The 19,719-nt window shown below is 40.3% G+C and overlaps 2 non-coding genes across 2 annotated transcripts; both read right to left on the reverse strand.

Annotated features, from left to right (window-relative positions):
* Window positions 1–9,239: 9,239 nt before the first annotated feature.
* LOC130983440 (small nucleolar RNA R71) lies at window positions 9,240–9,347 on the reverse strand. Its single transcript, XR_009087431.1, has one exon. It is a non-coding gene; the product is annotated as a small nucleolar RNA R71 (small nucleolar RNA).
* A 6,581-nt stretch (window positions 9,348–15,928) lies between these two features.
* LOC130983854 (small nucleolar RNA R71) lies at window positions 15,929–16,036 on the reverse strand. The gene has a single exon (XR_009087825.1). It is a non-coding gene; the product is annotated as a small nucleolar RNA R71 (small nucleolar RNA).
* Between the last annotated feature and the right edge of the window lie 3,683 nt (window positions 16,037–19,719).

The raw sequence follows: 19,719 nt of genomic DNA on the forward strand, positions 1-19,719 counted from the left end.
TAAAAGTTGTTTAAATACTAAACTAGTAACCTAGGTTTACAGAGAATGAGTAAACTAAGATAATTGGTGCATAAATCCACTTCTGGGGCCCACTTGGTGTGTGCTGGGGCTGAGACTTAAGCTTCTCACATGCTTGGGCTGTTTCTGGAGTTGAACGCCAGGTTGTAACATGTTTTGGGCGTTGGACTCCAACTTGTAACCTGTTTCTGGCGCTGGACGCCAGACTGCAACATGGAACTGGCGTTGAATGCCAGTTTACGTCGTCTGTCTTCGCGCAAAGTATGGACTATTATATATTTCTGGAAAGCCCTGGATGTCTACTTTCTAATCCAATTAACAGCGCGCCAATTGGACTTCTGTAGCTCCAAAAAATCCATTCCGAGTGCAGGGAGGTCAGGATTCAACAGCATCAGCAGTCCTTTTTCAGCCTAAATCAGCTTTTTGCTCAGCTCCCTCAATTTCAGCCAGAAAATACCTGAAATCACAGAAAAACACACAAACTCATAGTAAATTCCAGAAATAAGATTTTTGCTTAAACACTAATAATATTTTACTAAAAACTAATTAAAACATGATAAAATCTACATGAAAAAACCCCCAAAAAGCGTATAAAATATCCGCTCATCACAACACCAAACTTAAAATGTTGCTTGTCCTCAAGTAACTAGATAAATAAAACAGGATGAAAAGAAATTAAGAAGCAATAATATCTCAGAGTTTCAAGTGAAACTCAAATTTTAGTTAGATGAGCGGGGCTGGTAGCTTTTTGCTTCTGAACAGTTTTGGCATCTCACTTTATCCTCTGAAATTCAGAATGATTGGCATCTATAGGAACTCAGAATTCAGATAGTATTATTGATTCTCCTAGTGTAGTATGTTGACTCTTGAACACAGTTACTTTATGAGTCTTGGCCGTGGCCCTAAGCACTTTGTTTTCCAGTATTACCACCGGATACATAAATGCCACAGACACATAACTGGGTGAACCTTTTCAGATTGTGACTTAGCTTTGCTAAAGTCCCCAATTAGAGGTGTCCAGAGTTCTTAAGCACACTCTTTTTGCTTTGGATCATGACTTTAACCACTCAGTCTCAAGCTTTTCACTTGGACCTGCATGCCACAAGCACATGGTTAGGGACAGCTTGGTTTAGCCGCTTAGGCCTGGATTTACTTCCTTGGGCCCTCCTATCCACTGATGCTCAAAGCCTTGGATCCTTTTTACCCTTGCCTTTTGGTTTTAAGGGCTATTGGCTTTTTTCTTTTTCTTGATCCAATGAAATATTGTAAAAAATTTTTTCACTGCTTTTTCTTGCTTCAATAATCAAATTCATGATTTTTCAGATCAGCAATAATATTTTTCGTGTTCCTCATTCTTTCAAGAGCCAATATTCATAAAATTCAAGATAAAAAATATGCACTGTTCAAGCATTCATTCAGAGAACAAAAAGTATTGCCACCACATATAATTAATTATAATTTTTCTTATTAAGAACTCGAAAAATATAAATTACTTCTTTATTCTAAAAATCTACCATTTTATTCATGTTTGATGATGAGAAAAATAAATTATAACTTAATTGGAAATAAAACCAAAATAGATATGCTAATTACTACTACTCCTATATAACTTCTAAGGTAAATTTCTATAATAACACTATTACAGAGTTAAAGATAAAATTAGAACTCAACAACCTGTATTTTGGGAAGTGGATGTTCCTCTAGTCTGTGGGGTGCTTGGTCCTTCAAGAATTAATTTCTGATGCTTCAGCTCCCTCAAGTCACGCCCTTGCTCCTCTTGTTCCCTAAGCAACTTGCAAAGCATGCTACTTTGATTATTCTGTTCTTCCTTTATTTGGTTCAAAGCTTCTTGCAATTCGGAAATAGATGCCTTAAGAAGCTCCCAATATTCGAATTGAGGGAGTTTTGGGAGGAATTCTTGTGCTCTTTTCTTGATTGGGTCATTGATGAGCGGATAATTTATACGCTTTTTGGCATTGTTTTTAGTATGCTTTTAGTATGTTTTAGTTAGTTTTTATTATATTTTTATTAGTTTTTATTTAAAATTCACTTTTCTGGACTTTAGTATGAGTTTGTGTGTTTTCTGTGATTTCAGGTATTTTCTGGCTGAAATTGAGGGACCTGAGCAAAAATCTGATTCACAAGCTGAAAAGGGCTGCAGATGCTGTTGGATTCTGACCTCTCTACACTCAAAGTGGATTTTCTGGAGCTACAAAAACTCAATTGGCGCTCTCTCAATTGCGTTGGAAAGTAGACATCCAGAGCTTTCCAGCAATATATAATAGTCTATACTTTGCTCGAGATTTGATGGCCCAAACAGGCGTTCCAAGTCAGCTTTAAAATTCCCGGCGTTAAATGCCGGAACTGGCACAAAAGTGGGAGTTAAACGCCCAAACTGGCACAAAAGCTGGCGTTTAACTCCAAGAAAAGTCTCTACACATGGAAGCTTCAATGCTCAGCCCAAGCACACACCAAGTGGGCCCGGAAGTACATTTTTACGTCATTTACTCATTTTTGTAAACCCTAGGCTACTAGTTCTCTATAAATAGGACCTTTTGCTATTGTATTTGGAGGATCTTTCAATCTTCAGATCATCTTTTGATCATGTTTTTATGATTGAACCCTCTTTGGGAGGCTGGCCATTTGGCCATGCCTAGACCTTGTTCTTATGTATTTTCAACGGTAGAGTTTCTACACACCATAGATTAAGGTATGGAGCTCTGCTGTACCTCGAGTATTAATGCAATTACTATTGTTCTTCTATTCAATTCAGCTTATTCTTGTTCTAAGATATCACTTGTTCCTCAACTTGATGAATCTGATGATCCGTGACACTCATCATCTTTCTGACATATGAACGTGTGCCTGACAACCACCTCTGTTCTACCTTAGATTGAGTGGATATCTCTTGGATCCGTTAATCAGAATCTTCGTGGTATAAGCTAGAATCCATTGGCGGCGATTCTTGAGAATCCGGAAGGTCTAAACCTTGTCTGTGGTATTCTGAGTAGGATTCAGGGATTGAATGTCTGTGACGAGCTTCAAACTCGCGATTGTGGGGCGTTAGTGACAGACGCAAAAGAATCACTGGATTCTATTCCGACATGATCGAGAACTGACAGATGAATATCCGTGCTGTGACAAAGCGCGTTGAACATTTTCACTGAGAGGACGGGATTGTAGCCATTGACAACGGTGATGCCCAATATACAGCTTGCCATGGAAAGGAGTAAGAAGGATTGGATGAAGACAGTAGGAAAGTAGAGAGACGGAAGGGACAAAGCATCTCCATACGCTTATCTGAAATTCTCACCAATGAATTACATAAGTATCTCTATCTTTATTTTATGTTTTATTCATCTTTTAATCATTAATCATCCATAACCATTTGAATCCACTTGACTGAGATTTACAAGATGACCATAGCTTGCTTCATACCAACAATCTCCGTGGGATCGACCCTTACTCGCGTAAGGTTTATTACTTGGACGACCCAGTGCACTTGCTGGTTAGTTGTGCGAAGTTGTGATAAAGAGTTGAGATTGCAATTGAGCATACCATGTTGATGGCACCATTGATGATCACAATTTCGTGCACCAAGTTTTTGGCGCCGTTGCCGGGGATTGTTTGAGTTTGGACAACTGAGGATTCATCTTGTTGCTTAGATTATGTAATTTTATTTTATGTTTAAGCTTTTTACTTTTAAAATTTTTTTCCAAAAATACAAAAAATATTTCTATTTTGTTCTTCAGAGTTTTTAAGAATGGATTCTAGAGTTTCATGATGATTTGTTGAAGTATGGCTGGCTGTGAAGCCATATCTAATCTTTTGGACCGAGGTTTCAACTTATCATCACAAGAGCTTGTTGATTTCTATCAATTTTGCTATTGTGAGCAATGATCTGCTAAAGCTTGGTTGGCCATTTGCAATGTCTAGTGTTTTGGACCGGAGCTTTCACTGAAAGCTTGGCTGGCTGTGAAGCCATGTCTAATTCCTGGACCGGAGCCTTAGACTAGCATTGCAATGATTCCTGGAATTCTCATTAAGAATTTTGAACCCTTGTTTTTCTTTTCCACTCAATTTTCGAAAAAGCACAAAAAAATTTATGAAATCTTAAAATCAAAAATATTTTTATGTTTCTTGTTTGAGTCTAGTGTCTAATTTTAAGTTTGGTGTCAATTGCATGTCTTTATTCTTCTAATTTTCGAAAATTACATGCATTATGTTCTTCATTGATCTTCAAGTTGTTCTTGATGATTTCCTTGCTCTGATCTTTAAATTCTCTTGTCTTGAGTGTTTTGTTGTTTCCCATATGCATTCTCAATTTGTTAGTGTCAATAGTATACAAACTTCTAAGTTTGGTGTCTTGTATGCATTGTTTATTTGTTCTTAGTGGCATTTTGATTATTCCTCATCATTAAAAATTCAAATTTTTTTTTTAATTTGTGTCTTTTCAAGTCAATAATACAGAGAATTGAAGATTCAGAACATGCAGCAGAGGAATTACACAGAAAAAGCTGGACGTTCAAAACGCCCAGTGAAGAAGGAAAACTGGCGTTTAAACGCTAGCCAGGGTACTTGGCTGGGCGTTTAACGCCTAAAAGGGTAGCATTTTGGGCGTTAAACGCCAGAATGGATACCATTCTGGGCGTTTAGCGCCAGGATGATACAAGAGGGAAGATTTTGTTTTTAATTCAATTTTTTTTTCAAGTTTTCATAATTTTTCAAAATCAAATCTTTTTCAAACCATATCTTTTCAATCATATATTTTCAAAATCAATTTCTTTCCATTCTCAAAAATACTTGCCTACAATTAATGATTTGATTCAACATTTCAAGTATGTTGCCTTTTCTGTTAAGAAAGGTTTAATGTTTGAATCATATCCTTTAAATTTCTTGTTAGCCAAGTCATTAATTTTAAAAATTAAATCTTTTTAAATTGTTTCTCAATCATATCTTTTCAATCATATCTTTTTAAAACCATAACTCTTCAATCATATCTTCTTAATCACATCTTTTTCCAAATAATTTTCAATCTTTCTGATTTCTAATTTCAAAATATTTTTCAAAAATCACTTTATTTCTTTCCCAACTTTAATTTTCGAAAATAATTCTTCAATTTTTCAAAATGTTTTTAAAATATTTTTAATTTATTTTCGAAAATTTCTTCCCCTCTTCTCACATCCTTCTATTTATGGACTAACACTCCTCCTCAATGCACAATTCGAACTCTATCCTTCTTGATAAGTTCGAATTCTTCTACCTCTTCCTTCTATTTTTCTTTTCCTCTGACACCTCAAGGAATCTCTATACTGTGACATAGAGGATTCCATAATTTCTTGTTCTCTTCTCTTTCATATGAGCAGGAGCAAAGACAAAAGCATTCTTGTTGAGGCTGACCCTGAACCTGAAAGGACCTTGAAGCGAAAGCTAAGAGAAGCTAAAGCACAACTCTCTGTAGAGGACCTAACAGAAATCTTCAAAGAAGAAGACATGGCAGCTGAAAACAACAACAATGCCAACAATGCAAGGAAGGTGTTGGGTGACTTTACTGCACCTACTCCCGACTTCTATGGGAGAAGCATCTTGATGAGCGGAAAATTTGTACCCTTTTTGGCATTGTTTTTAGTGTGTTTTTAGTATGATCTAGTTAGTTTTTAGTATATTTTTATTAGTTTTTAGTTAAAATTCACTTTTCTGGACTTTACTATGAGTTTGTGTGTTTTTCTGTGATTTCAGGTATTTTCTGGCTGAAATTGAGGGACCTGAGCAAAAATCTGATCCAGAGACTGAAAAGGACTGCAGATGCTGTTGGATTCTGACCTCCCTGCACTCGAAGTGGATTTTCTGGAGCTACAGAAGCCCAATTGGCGCGCTCTTAACGGCGTTGGAAAGTAGACATCCTGGGCTTTCCAGCAATATATGATAGTTCATACTTTGCCCAAGATTTGATGGCCCAAACCGGCGTTCAAAGTCACCCTCAGAAATTCCAGCGTTAAACGCCGGAACTGGCACCTAAATGGGAGTTAAATGCCCAAACTGGCATAAAAGCTGGCGTTTAACTCCAAGAAGAGTCTCTACACGAAATTGCTTCATTGCTCAGCCCAAGCACACACCAAGTGGGCCCGGAAGTGGATTTTTATGTCATTTACTCATCTCTGTACACCCTAGGCTACTAGTTTTCTATAAATAGGACCTTTTACTATTGTATTAGAGAGCTTTTGATCATGTTTTTATGATTGAACTCATTTTGGGAGGCTGGCCATTCGGCCATGCCTAGACCTTGTTCTTATGTATTTTCAACGGTGGAGTTTCTACACACCATAGATTAAGGTGTGGAGCTCTGCTGTACCTCGAGTATTAATGCAATTACTATTGTTCTTCTATTCAATTCCGCTTGTTCTTTGTCCAAGATATCACTTGTTCTTCAACTTGATGAATGTGATGATCCGTGACACTCATCATCATTCTCACCTATGAGCAAGGTGACTGACAACCACTTCTGTTCTACAAGCAATCAAGGCTCTAGTGAATATCTCTTGGATTCCTGATACACGATGCATGGTTGATCGCCTGACAACCGAGTGCTCGCCTGACAAACGAGCCAGCCATTCCGTGAGATCAGAGTCTTCGTGGTATAGGCGAGAACTGATGGCGGCATTCAAGAGAATCCGGAAGGTCTAAACCTTGTCTGTGGTATTCTGAGTAGGATTCAATGATTGAATGACTGTGACGTGCTTCAAACTCCTAGCAGGCGGGGCGTTAGTGACAGACGCAAAAGAATCAATGGATTCTATTCCGGCCTGACCGAGAACCGACAGCTGATTAGCCATATGCTGTGACAGAGCATAGGAACATTTTCACTGAGAGGATGGGAGGTAGCCACTGACAACGGTGAAACCCTACACAAGCTTGCCATGGAAAGGAGTAAGAAGGATTGGATGAAGACAGTAGGAAAGCAGAGAGACGGAAGGGAAGGCATCTTCATACGCTTGTCTGAAGCTCCTACCAATGAATTACATAAGTACCTCTATCTTTATCTTTATGCTTTATTCGTATATCACTATACCCATTTGAGTCTGCCTGACTGAGATTTACAAGGTGACCATAGCTTGCTTCATACCAACAATCTCCGTGGGATCGACCCTTACTCGCGTAAGGTATTACTTGGACGACCCAGTGCACTTGCTGGTTAGTTGTGCAAAGTTGTGTAGTGATCACAATTTCGCGCACCAAGTTTTTGGCGCCGTTGCTGGGGATTGTTTTGTGTATGGACAACTGACGGTTCATCTTGTTGCTTAGATTAGGTATTTTTCTTCAGAGTTCTTAAGAATGAATTCTAGTGTTTCAAGATAATCTGTTGAAATCTGGCTGGCTGAGAAGCCATGTCTAATCTTATTGGACCGAGGTTTCAACTGATCATCACAAGAGCTTGTTGATCTCTATCAATCTTGCTATTGGAGCAATGATCTGCTAAGGCTTGGCTGGCCATTGGCCATGTCTAGTGTTTTGGACCGAAGCTTTCTTTGAAAGCTTGGCTGGCTGTGAAGCCATGTCTAATTCCTGGACCGGAGTCTTAGACTAGCATTGCAATGATTCCTGGAATCCAAATTAAGAATTCTGAAACTTTTATTTTCTATTTACATATAATTTTCGAAAAAAAAAGCACAAAAAAAATTTAAAAATCATAAAAACCAAAAATATTTTATGTTTCTTGTTTGAGTTTAGTGTCTAATTTTAAGTTTGGTGTCTTGCATGTATTGTTTATTTGATCTTGGTTCTATTTTCAAGTCAATAGTACAGGGAACTGAAGATTCAGAACATGCAGCAGAGGAATTACACAGAAAAAGCTGGGCGTTCAAAACGCCCAGTGAAGAAGGACAGACTGGCGTTTAAACGCCAGCCAGGGTGCCTGGTTGGGCGTTTAACGCCCAAAAAGGTAGCATTTTGGGCGTTAAACGCCAGAATGGATACCATTCTGGGCGTTTAACGCCAGGATGGCACAAGGGGGAGGATTTTGTTTTCAAATCAATTTTTTTTTCAAGTTTTCAAAGTTTTTCTAAATCAAATCTTTTTCAAATCATATCTTTTCAATCAAATGTTTTCAAAATCAATTTCTTTCCTTTTTCAAAGATACTTGCTAACAATTAATGATTTGATTGAACATTTCAAGTATGTTGCCTTTTCTGTTGAGAAAGGTTTAATGTTTGAATCATATCTTTTCTTGTTAGGCAAGTCACTAATTTTTAAAATCAATCTTTTTAAAATTGTTTTCAAATCATATTTTCTCAATCACATATTTTTAAAATCAATCATATCTTCTTAACCTCATCTTTGTCAAAATAGTTTTCAATCAAATCTTTTTGACTTCTAATTTCAAAATCTTTTTCAAAAAATCACTTGAATTTTTTTTCCTACTCTTATTTTCGAAAATTAATTAGTGTTTTTCAAAATGTTTTCAATTTCTTTAACTTAATTTTCGAAAATTCTCTTCCCCTCTTCCCACATCCTTTTATTTATGGAGTACCACTCCTTCTCAATGCACAATTCGAACTCTCTCTAATTTAGTTCGAATTCTTCTACCTCTTTCTTCTATTTTTCTGTTCTTCTGACACCTCAAGGAATCTCTGTACTGTGACATAGAGGATTCCACATTTTCTTGTTCTCTTCTCTTTCATGTGAGCAGGAGCAGAGATAAAGGCATTCTTGTTGAAGCTGACCCTGAACCTGAAAGGACCTTGAAGCGAAAGCTAAGAGAAGCTAAGGCACAATTCTCTATAGAGGACCTAACAGAAATCTTCAAAGAAGAAGAACCCATGGCAGCCGAAAACAACAACAATGCAAACAATGCAAGGAAGGTGCTGGGTGACTTTACTGCACCTACTCCCGACTTCTATGGGAGAAGCATCTCTATCCCTGCCATTGGAGCAAACAACGTTGAGCTTAAGCCTCAATTAGTTTCTCTAATGCAATAGAATTGCAAGTTTCATGGACTTCCACTGGAAGATCCTCATCAGTTTTTAGCTGAATTCTTGCAAATCTGTGACACTGTCAAGACTAATGGGGTAGACCCTGAGGTCTATAGACTTATGCTATTCCCCTTTGCTGTAAGAGACAGAGCTAGGACATGGTTGGACTCACAACCTAAAGAAAGCCTGGACTCATGGGAAAAGCTAGTCAATGCCTTCTTGGCAAAGTTCTTTCCACCTCAAAAATTGAGTAAGCTTAGAGTGGAAGTCCAAACCTTCAGACAAAAGGATGGAGAATCCCTCTATGAAGCTTGGGAAAGGTACAAACAATTGATCAGAAAATGTCCTTCTGACATGCTTTCTGAATGGAGCATCATAGGTATTTTCTATGATGGTCTCTCTGAACTGTCCAAGATGTCTTTGGATAGCTCAGCTGGAGGATCTCTTCATTTGAAGAAGACGCCTACAGAAGCTCAAGAGCTAATTGAAATGGTTGCAAATAACCAATTCATGTACACTTCTGAAAGGAATCCTGTGAACAATGGGACTAATCAGAAGAAAGGAGTTCTTGAGATTGATGCTCTGAATGCCATTCTTGCTCAGAACAAGATATTGACTCAACAAGTCAATTTGATTTCTCAAAGTCTGTCTGGAATGCAAAATGCACCAAGCAGTACTAAGGATGCTTCATCTGAAGAAGAAGCTTATGATCCTGAGAACCCTTCAATGGAAGAGGTGAATTACCTAGGAGAACCCTATGGAAACACCTATAATTCTTCATGGAGAAATCACCTAAATTTCTCATGGAAGAATCAAGAGAGACCTCAACAAGGTTTCAACAACAATAATGGTGGAAGAAACAGGTTTAGCAATGGCAAGCCTTTTCCATCATCTTCTCAGCAACAGACAGAGAATTCTAAGCAGAACCCCTCTGACTTAGCAACTATGGTCTCTGATCTAATCAAAACCACTCAAAGTTTCATGACTGAAACAAGGTCCTCCATTAGGAATTTGGAGGCACAAGTGGGACAGCTGAGCAAGAAAATTACTGAACTCCCTCCTAGTACTCTTCCAAGCAACACAGAAGAAAATCCAAAAGGAGAGTGCAAGGCCATCAACATGGCCGAATTTAGAGAGGAAGAAGAGGCAGTGAACGCCACTGAGGAAGACCTCAATGGGCGTGCACTGACCTCCACTGAGTTTCCCAATGAGGAACCATGGGAATCTGAGGCTCAAAATGAGACCATAGAGATTCCACTGGACTTACATCTGCCTTTTTTGAGCTCTGATGAGTATTCTTCCTCTGTAGAGGATGAGTATGTCACTGAAGAGCAATTTGCTAAATACCTTGGAGCAATCATGAAGCTAAATGACAAGTTATTTGGAAATGAGACTTGGGAGAATGAACCTCCTTTGCTCACCAAAGAACTGGGTGACTTGTCTGGGCAGAAATTACCTCAAAAGAGACAAGATCCTGGGAAGTTTTCAATACCTTGTACCATAGGCACCATGACCTTCAAGAAGGCTCTGTGTGACTTAGGGTCAAGTGTAAACCTCATGCCTCTCTCTGTAATGGAGAAGCTAGGGATCTTTGAGGTACAAGCTGCAAGAATCTCATTAGAGATGGCAAACAATTCAAGAAAACAAGCTCATGGACTTGTAGAGGATGTTTTGGTGAAAATTGAAAACCATTACATCCCTGCTGATTTCATAGTCCTAGAGACTGGAAAGTGCATGGATGAAACCATCATCCTTGGCAGACCCTTCCTAGCCACAGCAAAGGCTGTGATTGATGTTGATAGAGGCGAGTTGATCATTCAAGTGAATGAAGAATCCTTTGTGTTTAAGGCTCAAGGATATCCCTCTGTCACCATGGAGAGGAAGCATGAAGAGCTTCTCTCAAATCAGAGTCAAACAGAGTCCCCACAGTCAAACTCTAAGTTTGGTGTTGGGAGGCCACAACCAAACTCTAAGTTTGGTGTTGAACCCCCACATTCAAACTCTAAGTTTGGTGTTGGGAGGTTCCCACATTGCTCTGATCATTTGTGAGGCTCCATGAGAGCCATCTGTCAAGCTACTGACATTAAAGAAGCGCTTGTTGGGAGGCAACCCAATGTTATATTTTATCTATTTCTCTTTGTTATTTTATGTTTTTTGTAGGTTGATGATCATAAGAAGACACAAAATCAATTGAAAAAGCAAAAACAGAATGAAAAACAGGAAGAAAAACAGCACACCCTGGAAGAGGAACCCACTGGCGTTTAAACGCCAGTGAGACTAGCAGTTGGGTGTTTAACGCCCAGTCTGGCACCATTCTGGGCGTTTAACGCCAGAAAGGGGCACCAGACTGGCGTTAAACGCCAGAAAAGGGCAAGAACCTGGCGTTAAACGCCAGGAATGGGCACCAGCCCGGCGTTTAACGCCAGAAATGGCTCAAAACATGATTTTGAATGCCATTTGGTGCAGGGATGACTTTTCCTTGACACCACAGGATCTGTGGACCCCACAGGATCCCCACCAACCCCACCACCCTCTCTCTTCTTCACCCATTCACCAATCACCTCAACACCTCTTCCCCAAAAACCCTTCACCTATCAAATCCCTTATTTCTCTTCACCACTCAAATCCATCCTTCATAAAACCCCACCTACCTCACCATTCAAATTCAAACCACTTTTCCACCCAAACCCACCCATACATGACCGAACCATAAGCCCCTCCTCTCCTATATATACCCTTCTTCACCCCTTCATTTTCACACAACCTAAACACCACTTCTCCCCCTCTTTGGCCGAACACAAAAGCCACTCCCTTCTTCCTTATTTCTTCTTCTTCTACTCTCTTCTTTCTTCTTTTGCTCGAGGACGAGCAAACCTTTTAAGTTTGGTGTGATAAAAGCGTTGCTTTTTCGTTTTTCCATAACCATTTATGGCATCCAAGGCCGGAGAAACCTCTAGAAAGAGGAAAGGGAAGGCAAAAGCTTCTACCTCCGAGTCATGGGAGATGGAAAGATTCATCTCAAGGGTGCATCAAGACCACTTCTATGAAGTTGTGGCCTTGAAGAAGGTGATCCCCGAGGTCCCTTTTTCACTCAAAAAAGGTGAATATCCGGAGATCCGACATGAGATCCGAAGAAGAGGTTGGGAAGTTCTTACCAACCCCATTCAACAAGTCGGAATCTTGATGGTTCAAGAGTTCTATGCCAATGCATGGATCACCAAGAACCATGATCAAAGTGTGAACCCGAATCCAAAGAATTATCTTACTATGGTTCGGGGGAAATACTTGGATTTTAGTCCGGAAAGTGTAAGGTTGGCATTCAATTTGCCGATGATGCAAGGAGATGAACACCCTTACACTAGAAGGGTCAACTTTGATCAAAGGTTGGACCAAGTCCTCACAGTCATATATGAAGAGGGCGCACAATGGAAGAGAGATTCAAGAGGCAAGCCGGTTCAATTGAGAAGGTATGACCTCAAACCCGTGGCTAGAGGATGGTTGGAGTTTATCCAACGCTCAATCATTCCCACTAGCAACCGGTCCGAAGTTACTCTAGACCGGGCCATCATGATTCATAGCATCATGATTGGAGAAGAAGTGGAAGTTCATGAGGTTATAGCCCAAGAACTCTATAAGGTGGCGGACAAGTCCTCTACCTTAGCAAGGTTAGCCTTTCCTCATCTCATTTGTCACCTCTGTTATTCAGTTGGAGTTGACATAGAGGGAGATATCCCCATTGATGAGGATAAGCCCAACACCAAGAAAAGGATGGAGCACACAAGAGACCCCACTCATCATGAGATCCCTGAGATGCCTCAAGGGATGCACTTTCCTCCACAAAACTATTGGGAGCAACTGAACACCTCCCTAGGAGAATTGAGTTCCAACATGGGACAACTAAGGGTGGAGCATCAAGAACACTCCATTATCCTCCATGAAATTAGAGAAGATCAAAGAATCATGAGAGAGGAACAACAAAGACAAGGAAGAGACATTGAGGAGCTCAAGCACTCCATAGGATCTTCAAGAGGAAGAAAGAGCCGCCATCACTAAGGTGGACCCGTTCTTTAATCTCCTTGTTCTTTATTCTTCTGTTTTTCGAAAATTATGCTTTGTGTTTACCTATGTTTGTGTCTTGTGATCATTAGTGTCTTAGTGTCTATGCCTTAAAGTTATGAATGTCCTATGAATCCATCACCTTTCTTAAATAAACAAATGTTCTTAAATTGAAAAAGAAAAAGAATTGCATGAATTTTGAATTTTATAGCAGTTTATTTATTTTGATGTGGTGGCATTACTTTTGTCTTCTGAATGTATGCTTAAACAGTGCATATGTCTTTTGAATTTGTGGTTCATGAATGTTGGCTCTTGAAAGAATGATGAAAAAGGAGACATGTTACTGAGGATCTGAAAAATCATAAAAATGATTCTTGAAGCAAGAAAAAGCAGTGAATGCAAAAAAAAAAAAGAGGCGAAAAAAAAAACCGAGAAAAAAAAAAGAAAGAGAAAAAGAAAGAAAAAAAAAGAATAAAGTTGTGATCCAAGGCAAAAAGAGTGTGCTTAAGAACCCTGGACACCTCTAATTGGGGACTCTAGCAAAGCTGAGTCACAATCTGAAAAGGTTCACCCAATTATATGTCTGTGGCAAGTATGTATCCGGTGGTAATACTGGAAGACAGAGTGCTTTGGGCCACGGCCAAGACTCAATAAGTAGCTGTGTTCAAGAATCATCATACTTAACTAGGAGAATCAATAACACTATCTGGATTCTGAGTTCCTAAAGAAGCCAATCATTCTGAGTTGCAAAGGATAGAGTGAGATGCCAAAACTGTTCAGAGGCAAAAAGCTAAAAGCCCCGCTCATCTAATTAGTACTGATCTTCATAGATGTTTTTGGAGTTCATTTCATATTCTCTTCTTTTTATCTTATTTGATCTTCAGTTGCTTGAGGACAAGCAACAATTTAAGTTTGGTGTTGTGATGAGCGGATAATTTGTACCCTTTTTGGCATTGTTTTTAGTGTGTTTTTAGTATGATCTAGTTAGTTTTTAGTATATTTTTATTAGTTTTTAGTTAAAATTCACTTTTCTGGACTTTACTATGAGTTTGTGTGTTTTTCTGTGATTTCAGGTATTTTCTGGCTGAAATTGAGGGACCTGAGCAAAAATCTGATCCAGAGACTGAAAAGGACTGCAGATGCTGTTGGATTCTGACCTCCCTGCACTCGAAGTGGATTTTCTGGAGCTACAGAAGCCCAATTGGCGCGCTCTCAACGGCGTTGGAAAGTAGACATCCTGGGCATTCCAGCAATATATAATAGTCCATACTTTGCCCAAGATTTGATGGCCCAAACCGGCGTTCAAAGTCACCCTCAGAAATTCCAGCGTTAAACGCCGGAACTGGCACCTAAATGGGAGTTAAACGCCCAAACTGGCATAAAAGCTGGCGTTTAACTCCAAGAAGAGTCTCTACACGAAATTGCTTCATTGCTCAGCCCAAGCACACACCAAGTGGGCCCGGAAGTGGATTTTTATGTCATTTACTCATCTCTGTACACCCTAGGCTACTAGTTTTCTATAAATAGGACCTTTTACTATTGTATTAGAGAGCTTTTGATCATGTTTTTATGATTGAACTCACTTTGGGAGGCTGGCCATTCGGCCATGCCTAGACCTTGTTCTTATGTATTTTCAACGGTGGAGTTTCTACACACCATAGATTAAGGTGTGGAGCTCTGCTGTACCTCGAGTATTAATGCAATTACTATTGTTCTTCTATTCAATTCCGCTTGTTCTTTGTCCAAGATATCACTTGTTCTTCAACTTGATGAATGTGATGATCCGTGACACTCATCATCATTCTCACCTATGAGCAAGGTGACTGACAACCACTTCTGTTCTACAAGCAATCAAGGCTCTAGTGAATATCTCTTGGATTCCTGATACACGATGCATGGTTGATCGCCTGACAACCGAGTGCTCGCCTGACAAACGAGCCAGCCATTCTGTGAGATCAGAGTCTTCGTGGTATAGGCGAGAACTGATGGCGGCATTTAAGAGAATCCGGAAGGTCTAAACCTTGTCTGTGGTATTCTGAGTAGGATTCAATGATTGAATGACTGTCACGTGCTTCAAACTCCTAGCAGGCGGGGCGTTAGTGACAGACGCAAAAGAATCAATGGATTCTATTCTGGCCTGACCGAGAACCGACAGCTGATTAGCCATATGCTGTGACAGAGCATAGGAACATTTTCACTGAGAGGATGGGAGGTAGCCACTGACAACGGTGAAACCCTACACAAGCTTGCCATGGAAAGGAGTAAGAAGGATTGGATGAAGACAGTAGGAAAGCAGAGAGACGGAAGGGAAGGCATCTTCATACGCTTGTCTGAAGCTCCTACCAATGAATTACATAAGTACCTCTATCTTTATCTTTATGCTTTATTCGTATATCACTATACCCATTTGAGTCTGCCTGACTGAGATTTACAAGGTGACCATAGCTTGCTTCATACCAACAATCTCCGTGGGATCGACCCTTACTCGCGTAAGGTATTACTTGGACGACCCAGTGCACTTGCTGGTTAGTTGTGCAAAGTTGTATAGTGATCACAATTTCGCGCACCACATCTCTATCCCTGCCATTGGAGCAAACAACTTTGAGCTTAAGCCTCAATTAGTTTCTCTAATGCAATAGAATTGCAAGTTCCATGGACCTCCATTGGAAGATCCCCATCAGTTTTTAGCTGAATTCTTGCAAATCTGTGACACTGTCAAGACTAATGGGGTTGACCCTGCGGTCTACAGACTTATGCTATTCCCTTTCGCTGTAAGAGACAGAGCTAGGATATGGTTGGATTCACAACCTAAAGAAAGCCTGAACTCTTGGGAAAAGCTAGTCAATGCCTTCTTGGCAAAGTTCTTTCCACCTCAAAAATTGAGTAAGCTTAGAGTGGAAGTCCAAACCTTCAGACAGAAGGAAGGTGAATCCCTCTATGAAGCTTGGGAAAGATACAAACAATTGATCAGAAAGTGTCCTTCTGACATGCTTTCTGAATGGAGCATCATATGTATCTTCTATGATGGTCTGTCTAAACTGTCCAAGATGTCATTGGATAGCTCTACTGGAGGATCTCTTCATATAAAGAAGACGCCTGCAGAAGCTCAAGAACTCATTGAAATGATTGCAAATAACCAATTTATGTACACTTCTGAAAGGAATCCTATGAACAATGGGACGAATCAGAAGAAAGGAGTTCTTGAGATTGATACTCTGAATGCCATATTGGCTCAGAACAAAATATTGACTCAGCAAGTCAATATGATTTCTCAAAGTCTGTCTGGAATGCAAGCTGCACCAGGCAGTACTAAGGACGCTTCATCTGAAGAAGAAGCTTATGATCCTGAGAACCCATCAATGGAAGAGGTGAATTACATGGGAGAAACCTATGGAAACATCTATAATCTTTCATGGAAAAATCATCCAAATCTCTCATGGAAGGATCAACGGAGACCTCAACAAGGTTTCAACAACAATAATGGTGGAAGAAACAGGTTTAGCAATGACAAGCCTTTTCCATCATCTTCTCAGCAACAGACAGAGAATTCTAAGCAGAGCCACTCTGACTTAGCAACCATGGTCTCTGATCTAATCAAAACCACTCAAAGTTTCATGACTGAAACAAGGTCCTTCATTAGAAACTTGGAGGCACAAGTGGGTCAGCTGAGTAAGAAAGTTACTGAACTCCCTCCTAGTACTCTTCCAAGCAATACAGAAGAGAATCCAAAAGGAGAGTGTAAGGCAATCAACATGGCCGAATTTACAGAGCAGGAAGAGGCAGTGATCGCCACTGAGAAAGACCTCAATGGACGTCCACTGGCCTCTAATGAGTTCCCTAATGAGGAACCATGGGAATCTGAAGCTCACATTGAGACCATAGAGATTCCATTGGATTTACTTCTACCATTCATGAGCACTGATGAGTATTCTTCCTCTGAAGAGGACGAAGATGTCACTGAAGAGCTAGTTGCTAAGTACCTTGGAGCAATCATGAAGCTAAATGACAAGTTATTTGGTAATGAAACTTGGAAGGATGAACCCCATTTGCTCACCAAAGAACTGGATGACTTGACTAGGCAGAGATTACCTCAAAAGAGACAGGACCCTGGAAAGTTCTCAATACCTTGTACATTAGGCACCATGACCTTCGAGAAGGCTCTGTGTGACCTAGGGTCAAGCATAAACCTCATGCCTCTCTCTGTAATGGAGAAGCTAGGAATCTTTGAGGTACAAGCTGCAAGAATCTCACTAGAGATGGCAGACAATTCAAGAAAACAAGCTTATGGACTTGTAGAGGATGTTCTTGTAAAGATTGAAGACCATTACATCGCTGCTGATTTCATAGTCCTAGAGGCTGGGAAGTGCATGGATGAATCCATCATCCTTGGCAGACCCTTCCTAGCCACAACAAAGGTTGTGATTGATGTTGACAGAGGAGAATTAATCATTCAAGTGAATGAAGAATCCTTTGTGTTTAAGGCTCAAGGATATCCCTCTGTAACCATGGAGAGGAAGCATGAAGAGCTTCTCTCAAAACAGAGTCAAACAGAGCCCCCACAGTCAAACTCTAAGTTTGGTGTTGAGAGGCCACAACCAAATTCTATGTTTGGTGTTGAACCCCGACATTCAAACTCTAAGTTTGGTGTTGGGAGGTTCCCACATTACTCTGAACATCTGTGAGGCTCCATGAGGGCCCACTGTCAAGCTACTGACATTAAAGAAGCGCTTGTTGGGAGGCAACCCAATGTTATAGTTATCTATTTTCCATGGTTATTTTAAGTTTTCTATAGGTTGATGATCATGTGAAGTCACAAAAACAATTGAAAAAGCAAAAATAGAATAAAAAACAGAAAGAAAAATAGCACACCCTGGAGGAAAAGCTTGCTAGCGTTTAAATGCCAGTAAGGGCAGCAAATGGGTGTTTAACGCCCAGTCTGGCACCATTCTGGGCGTTTAACGCCAAAAGGGGCACCAGACTGGCGTTTAACGCCAGAAAGGGGCACCAGACTGGCGTTTAACGCCAGAAAAGGGTAGCAGCCTGGCGTTTAACGCCAGGATTGGCAGAAAGGGCATTTTACACACCACTTGGTGCAAGGATAAGCTATCCTTGACACCTCAGGATCTGTGGATCCCACAGGATCCCCACCTACCCCACCACTCTCTCTCTTCTTCACCCATTCACTAATCACCTCAATACCTCTTCCCAAAAAAAAAAAAAACCCATCCCCTATCAAATCCCACCATTCTCTTCACCACTCACATTCATCCTTCATAAAACCCCACCTACCCCACCATCCAAATTCAAACCACTTTCCCTCCCAAACCCACCCATAATGGCCGAACCCTACCCCTCTCTCCACCCCTATATAAACCCTTCTTCACTCCTTCATTTTCACACAACCTAAACACTACTTCTCCCCCTCAGCCGAACCACAAAAGCCCACTCCATCTCCTCTATTTCTTCTTCTTCTACTCTTTTCTTTCCTCTTTTGCTCGAGGACGAGCAAACCTTCTAATTTTGGTGTGGTAAAAGCGTTACTTTTTGTTTTTCCATAACCATTTATGGCACCTAAGGCTGAAGAAACCTCTAGAAAGAGGAAAGGGAAGGCAAAAGCTTCCACCTCTGAGTGTATCAAGACCACTTCTATGAAGTTTTGGCCATGAAGAAGGTGATCCCCGAGGTCCCTTTCAAACTCAAAAAGAGTGAATATCCGGAGATCCGACATGAGATCCGAAGATGAGGTTGGGAAGTTCTTACCAACCCCATTCAACAAGTCGGAATCTTAATGGTTCAAGAGTTCTATGCCAATGCATGGATCACCAAGAATCATGATCAAAGTGTGAACCCGGACCCAAAGAATTGGCTTACAATGATTCGGGGGAAATGCTTAGATTTTACTCTGGAAAATGTAAGGTTGGCATTCAACTTGCCCATGATGGAAGGAGATGAACACCCCTACACTAGAAGGGTCAACTTTGATCAAAGGTTAGACCAAGTCCTCATAGACATTTGTGAAGAGGGCGCTCAATGGAAGAGAGTTTCAAGAGGGAAGCCGTTCAACTGAGAAGGCATGACCTCAAGCCCGTGGCTATGGGATGGTTGGAGTTTATCCAATGATGAGCGGATAATTTATACGCTTTTTGGCATTGTTTTTAGGTAGTTTTTAGTAAGTTCAAGCTACCTTTAGGGATGTTTTCACTAGTTTTTATGTTAAATTTAGATTTCTAGACTTTACTATGAGTTTGTGTGTTTTTCTGTGATTTCAGGTAATTTCTGGCTGAAATTGAGGGACTTGAGCAAAACTCTGAAAAAGGCTGACAAAAGGATTGCTGATGCTGTTGGAATCTGACCTCCCTGCACTCGAAATGGATTTTCTGGAGCTACAGAACTCCAAATGGCGCGCTCTCAACGGCGTTAGAAAGTAGACATCCAGAGCTTTCCAGCAATATATAATAGTTCATACTTTATTCGGAAATTGACGACGTAACTTGGCGTTGAACGCCAAGTACATGCTGCTGTCTGGAGTTAAACGCCAGAAAAACGTCATGATCCGGAGTTGAACGCCCAAAACACGTCATAACTTGGAGTTCAACTCCAAGAAAAGCCTCAGCTCGTGGATAGATCAATCTCAGCCCAAACATACACCAAGTGGGCCCCGGAAGTGGATTTATGC

Source organism: Arachis stenosperma, chromosome 5, assembly GCF_014773155.1.
Source record: "Arachis stenosperma cultivar V10309 chromosome 5, arast.V10309.gnm1.PFL2, whole genome shotgun sequence".
Lineage (NCBI taxonomy): Eukaryota > Viridiplantae > Streptophyta > Magnoliopsida > Fabales > Fabaceae > Arachis > Arachis stenosperma.